Genomic DNA, 14,544 nt, shown 5'->3' on the forward strand with positions numbered 1-14,544 from the left:
AATGTTTTTAAGGTGTTTTTATAAAAGCTATTTAAGTATCTTAATTTAACTAAGGCCTAGTCCTGGCTTAAGCTAAGCCCTGTCTGTGAAACCCTGTCTCTTTGTTCAAACATGGAAATTATTCAAGAACAAAACAATTTCCTTGTTCACATTTATGCCACCTTCACACCAAAGTTCAAGATCAACTGTATGTCGTGGGTTAACTGAGACCTGTTCTGAGGATGATCACTTTGACTAGCACAGTGTGTGTCAGAAGATTATTCATAATGATGATGGTGTGAGTCTGTCCTGCACTCATTCCTGTTGTTTACAAGCTTTCCTGAATAACACCGATCTTCCTGACCATATGCCAGTAGTGTTTGTATGTGGATTTTACTTTAAATATTCTGTAGATGTACAATTAAACGTAAACCCTAAAGTCTAATTACCATCTGTAAACTGGAAATTTTCTGAGAGCTGTACCACCTAACCACTGTATCTGACTGCTCCAGATTAATTTAGACATTGATAGTGTTGCCATAGAAAAGCGCAATTCCCAGTCTATTGACATGAACAGCTCACAAGCTGAACATCACAATGTTGTCCTCTCAGAATTAAAGTAATTATGACATGGTGTGAAGGCAGCATATGACTTTGAGTATTTAACAACAGCATTGTCTAACTGACTTGATAATGTATTTGTCGTTCTGTTTCTTCCTCTGTTAGGAGGCAGCTGACAAGACAGACTTCAGTAAGAATCCTCAGCGTTGATCAAGAAAGTTCACAGCTCACCTCATCTAGAGTGGGAATCATCTTGGAAGAAAGCTTGGTAATGGATGAACTGACCAATCTCAGGCCTTCTATGTCCATTGTTTTCAGACTGATTTCCCTGCCTACACCTGGACTATCCTAAGTGTATGAAAAGTATTTTTATATTTTTGTCGGGAAAAGGTGAGCTGACACCTAAAATTCAGTATTGCCAATAGTGTGAACTCAGATTGTGGAAAAAACATATTGTTTTGATGCTGTTTGTTGCGATTCTGAGGAAAACTTGTTTGTGTGCTTAACGATAAGTTAATTTGTTGAACTAGTATCTTTTTGAACTTTTTTTTTTCTCCCATGTTTTATGGGGAAATGTTTTCAGGATATGAAAAAATGGTTTTGTTGTGTTTTCAATTGAATATTTGTAATTGAATTGATTTAAAATAAAAGGGAAAATTGCATTAATGTTCCTTTATTTGTTTGCTTTTTTCTTAATTTTCTAGGTTAACAAATTGGAAAAATAAAACATTTGATATAGATTTAACTTGGAAATTAGTATATTTGACTTAAATATAATAGTTATAATAATTGCAAATGAAATGATGTTACAAAACATTTTAAGTTAAATGAAATGACCTTTGTAATTCATATTACAAAACATTTTAAGTTAAATAAACTTTACATTACTTAAATTTTTTAGGGCAACCAGTTTCCTCCAATTTTTTAAGTAAATTCAACTTATCCGGGTTTAGAGTGTATTCTTTTGTAACGGTAAAGGAATTTGTCCTGTAGGTAAAGTGAGTGGTCTCGGTGATCCAACGACCACATTTCCCCTCTGATTAATACATTCGAGGTGTCCACTGCAAATAGCCTACTTGTTGGCAGAACTAAATACACTAGGCCAGTCTAATGTTACCCTATATGTGGAAAAAGTCACCTCTAGTCAGCGGTTTCTGTGGCGTAACGTGTAAAGGGAGACCGGGGTTCTATTCCCACTGACAGCGCTTTTTTATTACTTTACAGTTAATAAACGCATTTGTTTTCAATAAAAATGATTTGACTTAAAATTAATCTTAATTCATAAAAGTTACATTTAGGGTAAGGTTAGGGGTAGCGCTCTTTAATATCTCAATAGGTTGCCATGATTTTAATATTGTTTTATAAATATAATGATTTACTGTCAGTTATATTGCAGGATGTTTAATGCACAACAATACTGAGGAGCAAATAGTAACGTTATCTCTCACTATTTGTAAGTAAATAGCATCTAAATGTCTACTGAATCCACAACTGTTGCTATTTACACTTGGGATGAGATGACACAGCACTGACATCACAACCAACGTATAAATGCATCATTGACTCTAAAGTTTTACGCTTGCCTATGTACATGCCAACGTAAAATTATGATCTCATTCACGAACAAATGTTACGTGTGACGTTTGCATAGGTATTTGCTTACCTAACAGCACGTCATCCCTCACGAAAAGAAATGTCGTCTGATGTTTATATACGTATACAGCAACGTGCCATCCCATCACAAATGCAAATTAAATCCTAAATAGAGCAACGCTATTGGCTGTTGTGCAGTCTGACGCGACACCCGAACATATACTTCGTATTTACGCGTACAAACTTTGCGTGTTAATGCGTCCAGATTTCACGCGTTTCATATAATAGGTATTGTCCCCAATGGCGTTCCATAGTAAACCAGCAGATGAAGACTGTAATACCAAGGATAAACACAAGATGACCTCATAGGATAATGAATCTTTTTCAGCTCATTTTCAGTAGAGTTGGGGTACTCGGACTCGCACTCGGACTCGAGTCCGGTCTCGAGTACAATTTTTAGGCGACTCGGACTTGTCAGGGACTCGGATGCATTTTTACTCGGACTTGACTCGGACTCAAGCGTTTCGGACTCGGAAAATATCCCGAGTCCGTCCGAGTCCAGAGACAGTTGACGGAAATGTCACTGACTCGATGCATTATCACTAAAGTCTTGTCCAGTAGCTACTTGAAAGCCGACGGGTTTATGTGCGCACTAGAGATGCGCGGATGAGCTCAAACGTCACCCGAATCCGCAGCTTCAAATAAATTATCCGCCCGCCACCCACTCGCAACTATATCTTTCTCTGATTTAGATAACCGCACACGATCGTCGTTTACGTTTATTCTTAGTTTTGCATGATGATATGATGAATGGATGGTTATATTTTAACAGCAGATTGATTCAGCTGATCTGCACATCGCTGCACACTTATATAAGCTTAATCACTCGTGCTTTTAAGACAAATCCGCGCTAAAAAGAATAACGTTAACTGACATCTGGACGTGACTCCCCGCATTCTCTGATGAAATCAGTTGGGTGTTTGAACGTCTACTGGATCCTTGGACAAAAGATTACAGGGGATCACCAGTTTAAGAAATTTCAGATCATAAAAATCTAATTCTTTTCATTTTTAAGGTATTGTTTTCGTTATAATGTACTGATTCAAATTAGTAAACAATAATAATCGTTAATTTTACCACTCGGCAAATCTGGTGCTGGCGTGGATGGAGCGGGCGCGTGTCAGGCGCAATCATCAAACATATTTCAAAGGAAGCCGGCGCCACATTCCCTTCCGTCTTTACTATGTGTTTTGAGCGAATATTTGCATTTATTCACATATGATTGAATTAGAAATGGTGGCCTGTCATGATTTTGGGTAATGCAGGACAATACTGAATGATGCGCATTAGAGGGAAAGTGGGTATACTCAAAACCGACGGATTAAAAAATGGGTATCCGCAGGTACTGCACTATACCACTAAATATTACCCTACTCAATAGCATTAACACAGGCGTAACTCCCTTTAAACTTGATCTGGAATGTCTTTTTTTCTGTCACAACTTCTCAAACAGGTGAACGCACAGACACACACACAAAAATGAAATCGTTTGCCTGAAAAAAAGTGTTTAGAACAGGTTCATATTTTAGAAAATGTAGTTAATATTTGCCTCATTATTGATTCATCTCATCCACCCGCGATCCACCCGCAAATAATCAGAATGCATTTTTTTTATTACCCGACCCACCCGACCCGCGGATATAACCGCCATCCGCGCATCACTAGTGCGCGCACACTCAAAGCGCGATCACAGAACGCGCCTCTCAGTCAGTGTGCGAATACAAAGTTCTCTTTCGCTTTTAATAGGTTCTGTTATTGCTACACACATGCTCGTCTTGGAGACTATTCATGTAAATGAAGTCGGTTTTGTCTTAAGTAAACCTGAACAGCTGGGAAAAATACTGATGCGTCAAAATATTTGAAATGTGCAGCGTAAACCTGCAGCAGCCGACCACGTCAAACAATAATCAAACAACAAAAGAAAAAGAGAAAATCACTCACTGTTCTTGACTTATTAACTGTAATAAGAATCATCTTTAATGTATACAGTGAAGATTTTGCAGTGTTTTATTTTAACATTTATTACTTCATGAAATGTCTGTAGTCTATTTCTGTAATAACCTTTATATAGACCTACATAAAAAAAAAACTTACAAAAAAACTTACAAAAAAAAGTAACTATAAATGCATTCAAAAATAAAACAGGTGTGAGTTTGCTGTGACTTATGGAAAGTATATGTAGGGCTTTATACACAGTGTGTGTCATTGTAAAGACTAGGTTTATCCCTAATAGCCTCATTTTCATTCAAAAAAATAAAGTCATATACAACCCAAAACACACAGCCACAATCAGAAATAAAAGTGGTGCATTTTCTGCTCTTAAGGTCCCATTCACCAAGATACCTACTCCTTTACCCCCACCCTTGAATTTATACATTTACTACATCGATGAATAAAGTCAAGTCTCGCCCTACAATTTTTCACTCTATGTCACATTACATAGATCAGCCATAACTTCTGTCACATGACTTTAAGTTTGCTAAGCAGAGCATGGACACTTATGAGATGTTGTGAAATCAAAAATCAAAATGGCAAGATCCACTAGAGGTTTGCTTTTCTTAAATTTCAACTGACATTGCATTTTTCTAGTTGTAAAGGTTAAAATCAGGGGTGCCCAAACTCGGCCCTGGTCCTTGGTTTAGCTCCAACTTGCCTCAACACACCTGCCAGGGGGGTTTCTAGTAGGCCTAGTATAAGCTTGATTAGCTGGTTCAGGTGTGTCTAATTGGGGCTGGAGCTAAAATCTGTAGGACACCTCCCTCCAGGACCGAGTTTGGGCACCCCTGGATTAAAACAATGTTAAGATACTGACAGTAGTGTTTCCTTGGACTCGGACGGACTCGACTCGGACTCGGCCCTTTGGGACTCGGACTTGAGTCCGACTCGGCCCATTTTGGACTCGGACTCGTCTCGGACTCGGTTGGTAAAAGACTCGGACTCGACTCGGACTCGACTTAGGTGGACTCGAACCCAACACTAATTTTCAGTGTATCAGAATGACTTATAAGCATTTTGATTTTAACCCTTTCATTGCTGTTACTGTCAATGCATGTGCCCGCTGGGCACCTTTTTTCTGATGGCACCAGGGTTGTGGATGCGCTGGCGGCGAGGGCCCGTCTCATTGCTGCTTGCAGCTATATTTTTTTCTTTTGTGTTTCTTACAGGAATCTGAAATGACAGAGGTGGTTTACACACGTTTTACCACAGAACAATGATCTCTGAATCTGTTTCCTTACCAGATTGACCACAGTAACTGTACCTGTGCTTTATAATGTATTACTGTTTTTAAATTATATAAACTTTACATTTGTTGAAGTGAACTATTTTGGGGTTTCCTTTGGACTGATATTGATATCCACATTTGATCAAAACAAAATATTTGATCTGGTTATTAAAACATGAGAAACTCCTTCAACATGGAATGTGTCAGCATGCTTTTTAGTTTCAGTCAACTGGTGATTTTGGCATCATACAAATTCTCTCAGAATCATATCGTAAAACCTTCAACTCTGTTAACAGCATGTGACCTGAACACAAATACAACAAATTTCATCTTTTTTTGCAAACCCTTTAAGCACTGTCCTATCCACCCAGACGAGAACGACAGTCAAAGGTCCGACAATCAACAAGAACATTTGGGCCAAATGTGGCCAATAGGTGGCACATATGGCTTAGATATGGCATGGCTGAACAGATATGGGCCAGATTGTTACCATATATGTTTTGCCATAAGTTTCGAATTTGCGGGTAATTATTGCTTGGTTCACAGCTCATTTTGAGGTATATGGTCCAGATAACAACAAACACATTAGAACCAAGTAAGGTTTAGCTATGGCTGACATTGGTAAACATCAGTGATGCGCGGGTTGATCCGAAATGAGCGTTCACCCGCGGTTACGAGTCATCCAAAAATATTTTTAATGATATTCGGGTCGCGGTCGGTCGGGTCGTTTGAAATAAAGATGCCAATTAAACCTTTGTAATTTATATAGTAGTATTTATATTCAACTAACTGTTGAATAAATGCTGACGCGGGACAAAATTCTCGATTTCCCAACACGTTGAACTGAGCAATGCCATTGTATCATTTTAATAGGTTAAACGCATATAGCTAATGTCAGTTTTATGTATTTTCTGAGAGGGGGTGGGATTTTTGTTGGGAAAGTCGGGGGAGAGACGCACACTTCGATTAGACTGGAAAAACACATGCAGCGTCTTAATTAAGAAAATGAAACGAAATAAATGAATAAATCAAGCCTTTATTACATATACACTAGGCTATACCAGCATTCAGAAAAAGCACAGAAGAAGAACTGCCTGCTCTCGCCGCCGCACCTCTGAGCGCACCACGTCAGCGAGCGCACCATTTGAAAAAAATTGCGGGTCAGGAAGCGGGTCGGGTACAATATTTTCTTTTTTTCTTTTTTGCAGTCCGAGTTGCGGGCGGGTTATTTGAAAACGTCGGTCGGGTTCGGGTTGTTTATACATTTACCCGCGCATCACTGGTAAACATCGACTTCAGGCTAACGTTTGGATTACACTTGGAAAACACATCAAGTTTGGCTGATGTCCGGCAGGCCACACCTCGGTTGCTACGACTACCGCGTCCGTTTGACCGAAAGGCGGCAATTCCCTCACAGATTTTCCGTCACACAAGTGCTTCAGGTAAGGGATATTTTGGCATTTTAAAGTAATTTTATTTGAATATTCATAATTATGTGTCAGCATTTATAGTTATTAGATGTTTAGTTATTTGTTTCATTGGGAAAGCGTCGAGTTAGATCATTTTTTCTTTGTTAAATGTGGTGTTTGCGTAGCCCTCCGACCGATTTCAATAATCACGCAATCCGGGTTAATGCAAAATCACTTATTTTAGATAGAGATTGATTTGTGAAAACGTTTATAAAGCGTTTTTCACGTTTTCAGTGTTTTTTACTGCTCTTTGGTGTGGTAAAACATACAGGCTGTTTTGACATAAAATAACAGTCGAAACAATTAGAAAAATCATCTTACATTTCTTAAAATGTAACATAGTAATACCGATTTCATAGTCCCGTTTTTTTAATCATTTTAAGCGGTTTTCAAAAACTCAAATGATCGACAACATGTCAAGCTTTCTATAGATGTCCCAGTTAGCAAATTTCCTTTGGCCCAGATCTGGTCCTAATCTACAGATAAAGTGTGGCTCAGATTAGTATTTGTTCACCTGCCCAGAAATGGCCCATATGTTTTTAGCCAGAACTGAACCAAACCAGAGCCATAACTCCGCCAATCATGAGTACTTGATGCAATGTTGAGAAAATACTTAGAAAATTTTAATAATTTTTAGTATTTCAAGTCAAATGCTGTATTCCCAGGAGGCAAGTTTAGCCTAGTAAATGCTGTTTGTGTGAATGTCAACAAAACTTGAAGACTTTATATTAGCAGTAGGAAAGAAAATTTTAAAGAGATGAAAAAGAATTCATGAGATAATCATGAATAATTTGTTGCCATTGTGTGAATAATATGTAATAAGTAAAAGGTAAGTATAGTTTGAAAATGTATATAAAAATGTAACAACTTGATTATATAAACCAGATTACATGTATTTGGTTATCCCACACTGTTCAGCATTTTGATTTTTAGTGTAATCCTGCAGGTCTACCTTTCAGTTTGTACTATTGATAATAATTATTAAATTTCTCTTCACTGTAGGTGCTGTCAGGCAGAATCCACTGACTGGACGGGCTTCAGATAAAGACATTGAAATTAACTGTATAAAGTGGCTGCACCTGTCTGGAGACCGAGATGGTGGGAGGAAAGAGAGAATGAATAAACAACAGTGCAACTCTTCTCTTCTCAACATTACGCTTCTCAACACTCAAGTTTAATGTTATTTGTTCTTAAAAACTGGTTCAGACTCAAATTTGTCCATTTAATATATATTTTTAATGCTAAATGTATATCTGTTGAATATTTTTGAAAATGGATTCCAACTCAGATTTGTCCATTTCATAATTTTCTTTTTGAATGTTAAAAGTATATCTGTTGAATATTCTTAAATTGATTCCAAATTGGTCAATTTCATAGTTTTTGGTTAGAATATTAAGTGTGTTTGTTTTATATTCTTGAAAAAATGATTCCAACTCAAATTGTTATGTTAAATATATGTGTGATATATTTTTATAAGAATATTCTAACTCAATACTGAGCAACTGTAAAGCGCATTTAACCTGCACTGACAAAAGTAAATTATTTTATTTACATTTTTGTTGTTGAGTGTGTGATTTACTCTCTAGATGATATAAATTTTACATATGCAGTCAGCTGCATGTGGGCCACATTAGGGCAGTGAGGTCTTAACAGAACTCAGCCTTACTAAAATGAAACACAAGGCCCATATATGGGCCACATAAAAATGTATTACTTGGCTCATGATAGGCGGAGTTATGGCTCTGGTTTGGTTCAGTTCTGGCTAAAAACATATGGGCCGATTTTGGCCCGGCGAACAAAAATTAATTTGGGCCACACTTTAGCTGTAGGTTTGGGCCAGATCCGGGCCAAAGAAAATTTGCTAACTGGGATTATTATTATTATTATTATTATTATTATTATTATTATTATTATCACAAGGCTGAATTTATATTGAAATCTATATTATTTTGACAATAATCAGGGGCTTCAGCCACCGAAGCTATAGAGGGTTTTGCACTTGCATCACGATTTGGTCAGTTACCTGGATGCGTGACCATAGTGGCAATACTCCAATGTAAACAACAGCATTGATTGCACGGTTAATGCACTACTGAATACTTCGTTCTGCTAATTTATGTTGTCTAAACTACGGGGAAAAAGTCGAAGCTTCTAAATCATATAAATAAGGACTTAGTAAGCAGGAAAGGGCACAATGTTTTAACAAACTAAAGTTAATAGGTTGTAAAGCTATGTACAGGCAGTTTTAATTAAGATATTAGCCTAATAGTTTACCTATGATGGAAAATGATGAGAACAAATATGAATGTTGGTTCTTGCCCTAGAAATTGTGGTTTTAGCTTGGCCAAACGCCCCTTTTTTTTTTTTTTTTAATAGCCTTCTTCTTGTTTAATAGCCATGATCGATTATGATGGCCTAAACAGGGGCGGATCTAGAAAATTATTTTTAGGGTGGCAAAGGGGTGGCATGGAGTCTATCAGGGGTGGCAACACCAAAGTAAGCCCCTATGCGTAGCTTTTGGGGATTTATAGTCTGACATACACAACTGTGTTCACAAATATTGCATTACCATTAAGTAGCCTAATCATCTCTACTGTTTAAAATGGAAAATAAATAACATTTCAATATCCATAATGGCACCAAGTCAATAAATAATATAAGAAAACTTCAACGGGTTATAAATGTTTCTGAGCTTGTAGCACTAAAGAAGACATGTGATTTTATTAAATTACTACCTTGATGGTATAAATCGTGTTTAGTGCAAGTTTAAGATGTTAATGTTGTTGATTTAATGGGGAACTATTGGGGAAAAATTATTTTCATTTTACTACTGTAAAGTAATCTTGCAGCAGATGAAAAGCACTAGAAAAGTTCAAATACCAAAGAACTGTGTAAGAACTTGGTATACACCACAATACAATACAGTAAAATATTAAATCAAAAAAGTAAATTCAGCATCCTCTTTACATTTGGCTAAATTTCATTATAGTATACAGTACTAGTATGCAGTACTATTTGGTCTCCTGACACAAGACTATATCTCTATAGTTCTGCAACAATACAGTAGGATACACATTACAAAAAAAATAAAATAAATAAAAATAAAAAGGGTACACATTATTTTTTGCCAAGTCACACTATTGAAGTTGTACAACATGTGCTACAGTTTATAGTGAAATTTCCATCATCTAATGTACTGTTACTGTACTATGTAATTATACTGTATTTGTAAGTATAATACCCATGTAAATGATTCCTTAATCCTCTCTCCGTTGTTGGATGCAGAAATTCTGTTTGGTGTGTCATCAGTTTTGCTACTTAATGTTTAACTTACTCATTGTTAAACCTTTTGAGAAATGTGTCTTTGTTTTGAGAACTTAATGAATGGTTTGGGAGTATGAGCCAGCTAAAATTAGTTACATTTTGTTAACAATCGAGAAAACTGCAATACGACTAGATGCTACCTAACTCTGCTATTAGTTTCCTTGATCGGCATCTTCTTATTGATTTTATGCTATTGTTGTTTCCTTGGATACGGCAAAAAGCCTATATCCACAATAGGTTGTTTGCACATGACGTCATTACTGTGGCGCGAAATGCAGCTGAAGGGCAGGAAGTGATTTTTCTCCATAGGAATCACTAGCAGAAATTTAAAATGCCTATGTTTGCGTTGTTTATGGATGCTTAAATCGGTGAAACTGAGAAACCACAAAAGAGATTTTATCATGTATGAAAATTTGTTGTTCATAAGGGGGGAAAGGCAAGAAATTGACTGAAAAGCTCAGGAAAAAGTGGCTTGTAAACCTGCGTCTGTGGTCAGGAGGAGAGTCGGATAATGCTTGTGTGTGTGCAAATGGTTAAGAAAAGATATAATAATATGTTAAGATATTAATAAAGAAATATATAAATAGATACAGCGTGAGACAGTGAAAATTCACTTAATGCTAAACGCCACACATAGACACAATATAAGATATTTGTAGTGTCGAGAGCATCATTGGTTATAACCAGGGCCGGCCTGTGGCATAGGCGAAATAGGCAAATGCTAAGGGCGCCGCCGATCCCAAGGGGCGCCAAAATGAGTGAAGTGTTTTTTTTTTTTTGTTTGTTTGTTTGTTTGTTTTTTACCAATACTACTTAAATGCTATCAATTTAAAATATTACAAAAAAGCGATTATCCGACAAAAACATAACTATTCGGTTCGACGAATGAGCAATCTTCCCCGCACAGCCGCACTTCCACATAATCTGTGACATCATGGTAATATAACAGTTATGTCACTGATGAATCAAGCAATGTCAATTTAGGGCTGTGGGAGGGCAATGAAGTGTCTAAATGCAATGGCTTAAAAAAAAAAAAAAAACACTAAATGTAGCCTGGTTGCTGGTTCTACATCCAAATAGCTCTCCCCACTGCCCTTCTTCCTGTACATCAATGACTGCACCTCTACTGACCCCTCTGTCAAGCTCCTAAAGTTTGCAGATGACACTACAGTCACCAGCCTCAAGGACCTGCTTTCCCTAAAAATTGAGACACAACACAAAACACAGTTATATCTCACCATCTCTGATTTGATGTAAACCTGCAAAAAGGGTCACTGAACAAAATAAATCTAACCAATACCGTTTGCTCTATTACTGTCATTTTTCAATATACACATTCTGTTCGATTTTACAGATCTTATGTTAGTATTACTGCTTTTCATTGTCATATCAGGACTTGTAAGCATGAGCTATGTCAACGCATTTGTACTGTGAACCATTTTTAAACTTGAAACTCAGGTATTTAGATAACATTTACATATTTAAATATAATAGTTATAATTGACCTAGCTGGCAAAACAGTCCAACCTAGATGGATTTGATACAACTGGCCACCAGTGAATAATAATAGAATGATACATCAAATCATAAAACAAAGGTCAAATTTGGCACTATTAAATGTTTTATTTTTGCCCACCTTCCAAGTTGTTTTGTACAACATCCATAGTACACACAAACACAACACCATCATTCAATACAAGAAATTCTGACTCATATCACATTCTTTTTATTTCCCAATGATGCTCTGGTACAAAGCACCATTTACCAGGACAGCCAGGTACAAGAACAGTTTTTGACCAGGCAATCTGCCTCATGAATTTTTAAAAAATGTTCTCCCCATTAATGACAAAAGACTTTGTAAATCAGCACTTTATATGTATTTAAAAAAAACCTGAAGTGACATCTTAGTTTTATTTTTTCTTTTTTTTAAAATCTGTGCATTTATTGTCTTTGGGGTGTTTGTGACACTAAGACAAATTCTAATTTTTAGAAATAAATAATTCTTTTTTTTTTTTTTTAAAAATAGTTGTTCTCCTAGTTTATTAATGTTTTGTCATTAAAGTGTTAAAATGACATAGGCTTTTAACAGAGAATGAAGGTCAAAAACAGCTTTTTGTAGTAAAATGAAAGGCTTTTTTAAGACTAACATTTTTGACTTTTCATTCATGAGGGATAACATGGATAATTTGACATCTCACCATCTCTATTTGATGTTAACCTGCAGAAAGGGTCACTGAACAAAAAATAAAAAAAATATATTTTTTTTATACACAGTAGATGAATTTTACAGAGTTCCACTTATATTACTGCTTTTCATTTGACCAACTAAAGATAGCTTTTTACAAGACCTTTTTTTCAGTTGGATTTGATATCTACATTTATAAACTTGAAATCACAATTATAACAATAAAAATTACATATTTAAATGTAATACCAAACCTTGTCAAAACAGTCCAATAGATATTTGATGCAATGGACCAGTGAAAAATGTGGGAATGATACAGAAAATAACACAGAAAACTTTTTTTGTATAAAAACCTATTAAAACCAAATTATTGTTTAATTTATATAATTTAAAAATCATAACAAATCATTCAATACGGCAAAATCTGACTCATAAGACATTCTTTTTACAACCCAAAATGAAGTACAAAGCATTATTAATCCTCATAATGAATTTTCAGCAAATTTATTAATCACTTAATCATTTAAACTCCTGAAAACACTGCATCTGTAACATCAGGTCTGTTTGTTTTTTTTTTTTCTCCTTTGACCTTTTATATCTGTGTTTATCTTACAGGAATCTGAAACAACGGAGGTGGTTTACACATGTTTTTACAGAACAATGTTTCTTCACTTTCTTCAGAAACAATGACCAAACTCTCTGGCTTTTACACTGTATTACTTCAGAAATCATTTTTGAAAAGTTTATTTTATACAATAGCCAACATTTGAAGTAGATCAAAAAAGTGGATCTCATTTAAGTTCCCACCAGTATATAAACCAAACCACACACACAGATTTTATTGTGTGGTATTTTTTTTTAGCTTGACCTGACTGGGAGAAATATATACATCTGCAGTGTCGCAAATAAAATAAAATATGTTGAAGTAATCCTGCTTTTGTATTTCAATCAGACTGATATTATCCACATTGTAAATGTCAAAGGCATGCTTTTCACAGAGACGAGTATATCGATTTAAGTTCATTTATTGTTTTAAAATATTTGATTAAAAATGTATGAATGTGATATTCAAGGTCATAAGCAGAGAATGTGCTCCCTTAAAATGTTTAAAGTTATGGGTTCTTTACGAAGGATTCACTATTGAAGCGTAAAATATCACATGTTTAGGTTAAGTTGAGCATGGGACCATTACATTATGGGTTGATCTAAAATGGAGGCAGAGAAACATTAATGGCAGAGCCTGATATAGAGTTATCTGCATGGTCTAAGAGGGCGCACACAGTAATTCATATCCTCCTGACTACCAGCTATGGAGTTTTGTCCTTTATAGAGGACATTTGTTTTTAGTGATTTCACTGAGAACTTACATGTCACAGTTTTAAATCTAGATGTCCTGTACAGAGCACTTTAAGGGCTTTTCAGAGATACCAAATGTTTGGAAGTTTCACCATGACTACTCCCTCTCCTTGGCCTTTAAAAATGGCTGACATTAATTTAGTGATTAAATTTAACACCCTTATGGAAATATGATAATATTTTGTAATGCTCATTTAAATCTGACTAATTTTAAAATTTTTAAACATCTCAGGAAAATGTTATGGGGTTTCAAATCAAAATATGACTTTTTGTTATGGAACAGGACATCAGTTTCCTACATGTCCACTGTAGAGGACACCGGGACTTAAAGCATGTTTATTACACATTTTGGGAGACACAACAAGTGAATATAGAAAGAAATTACATTTCAATATTGCTATGAAATGTTAGATATCATTATGAAAATCTTACCAATTATTACTCCCATTATTACAATATGTTGCCCCAAAAACACATTTATATGCAAACTAGATACAGTTCATAGATGCAGAACCTGATTTTACCAAGTCCGACATGTTCCTGGATCAACATCTTTGTTGACCCTGGAACAACATTGTGATTAACCGATCAGATTTGAAAAAACAGTTTATAATTTTTGTGAAGTTTAGGCTTACAATCAGTGTTTGGTGCTTGTACATCAGTGTTATGCATCTATCATTTCCTCTGATTTTAGGGATTACTCGTGGTTAAGGTTAGGTTTAGGTGTAGGGAAGTGGTCAAGATTAAATTTTTGGATTAAAAAGTTGTCCCAGGGTCAACAAAACATTGACCCA

This window comes from Labeo rohita, unplaced genomic scaffold, assembly GCF_022985175.1.
Source record: "Labeo rohita strain BAU-BD-2019 unplaced genomic scaffold, IGBB_LRoh.1.0 scaffold_552, whole genome shotgun sequence".
Lineage (NCBI taxonomy): Eukaryota > Metazoa > Chordata > Actinopteri > Cypriniformes > Cyprinidae > Labeo > Labeo rohita.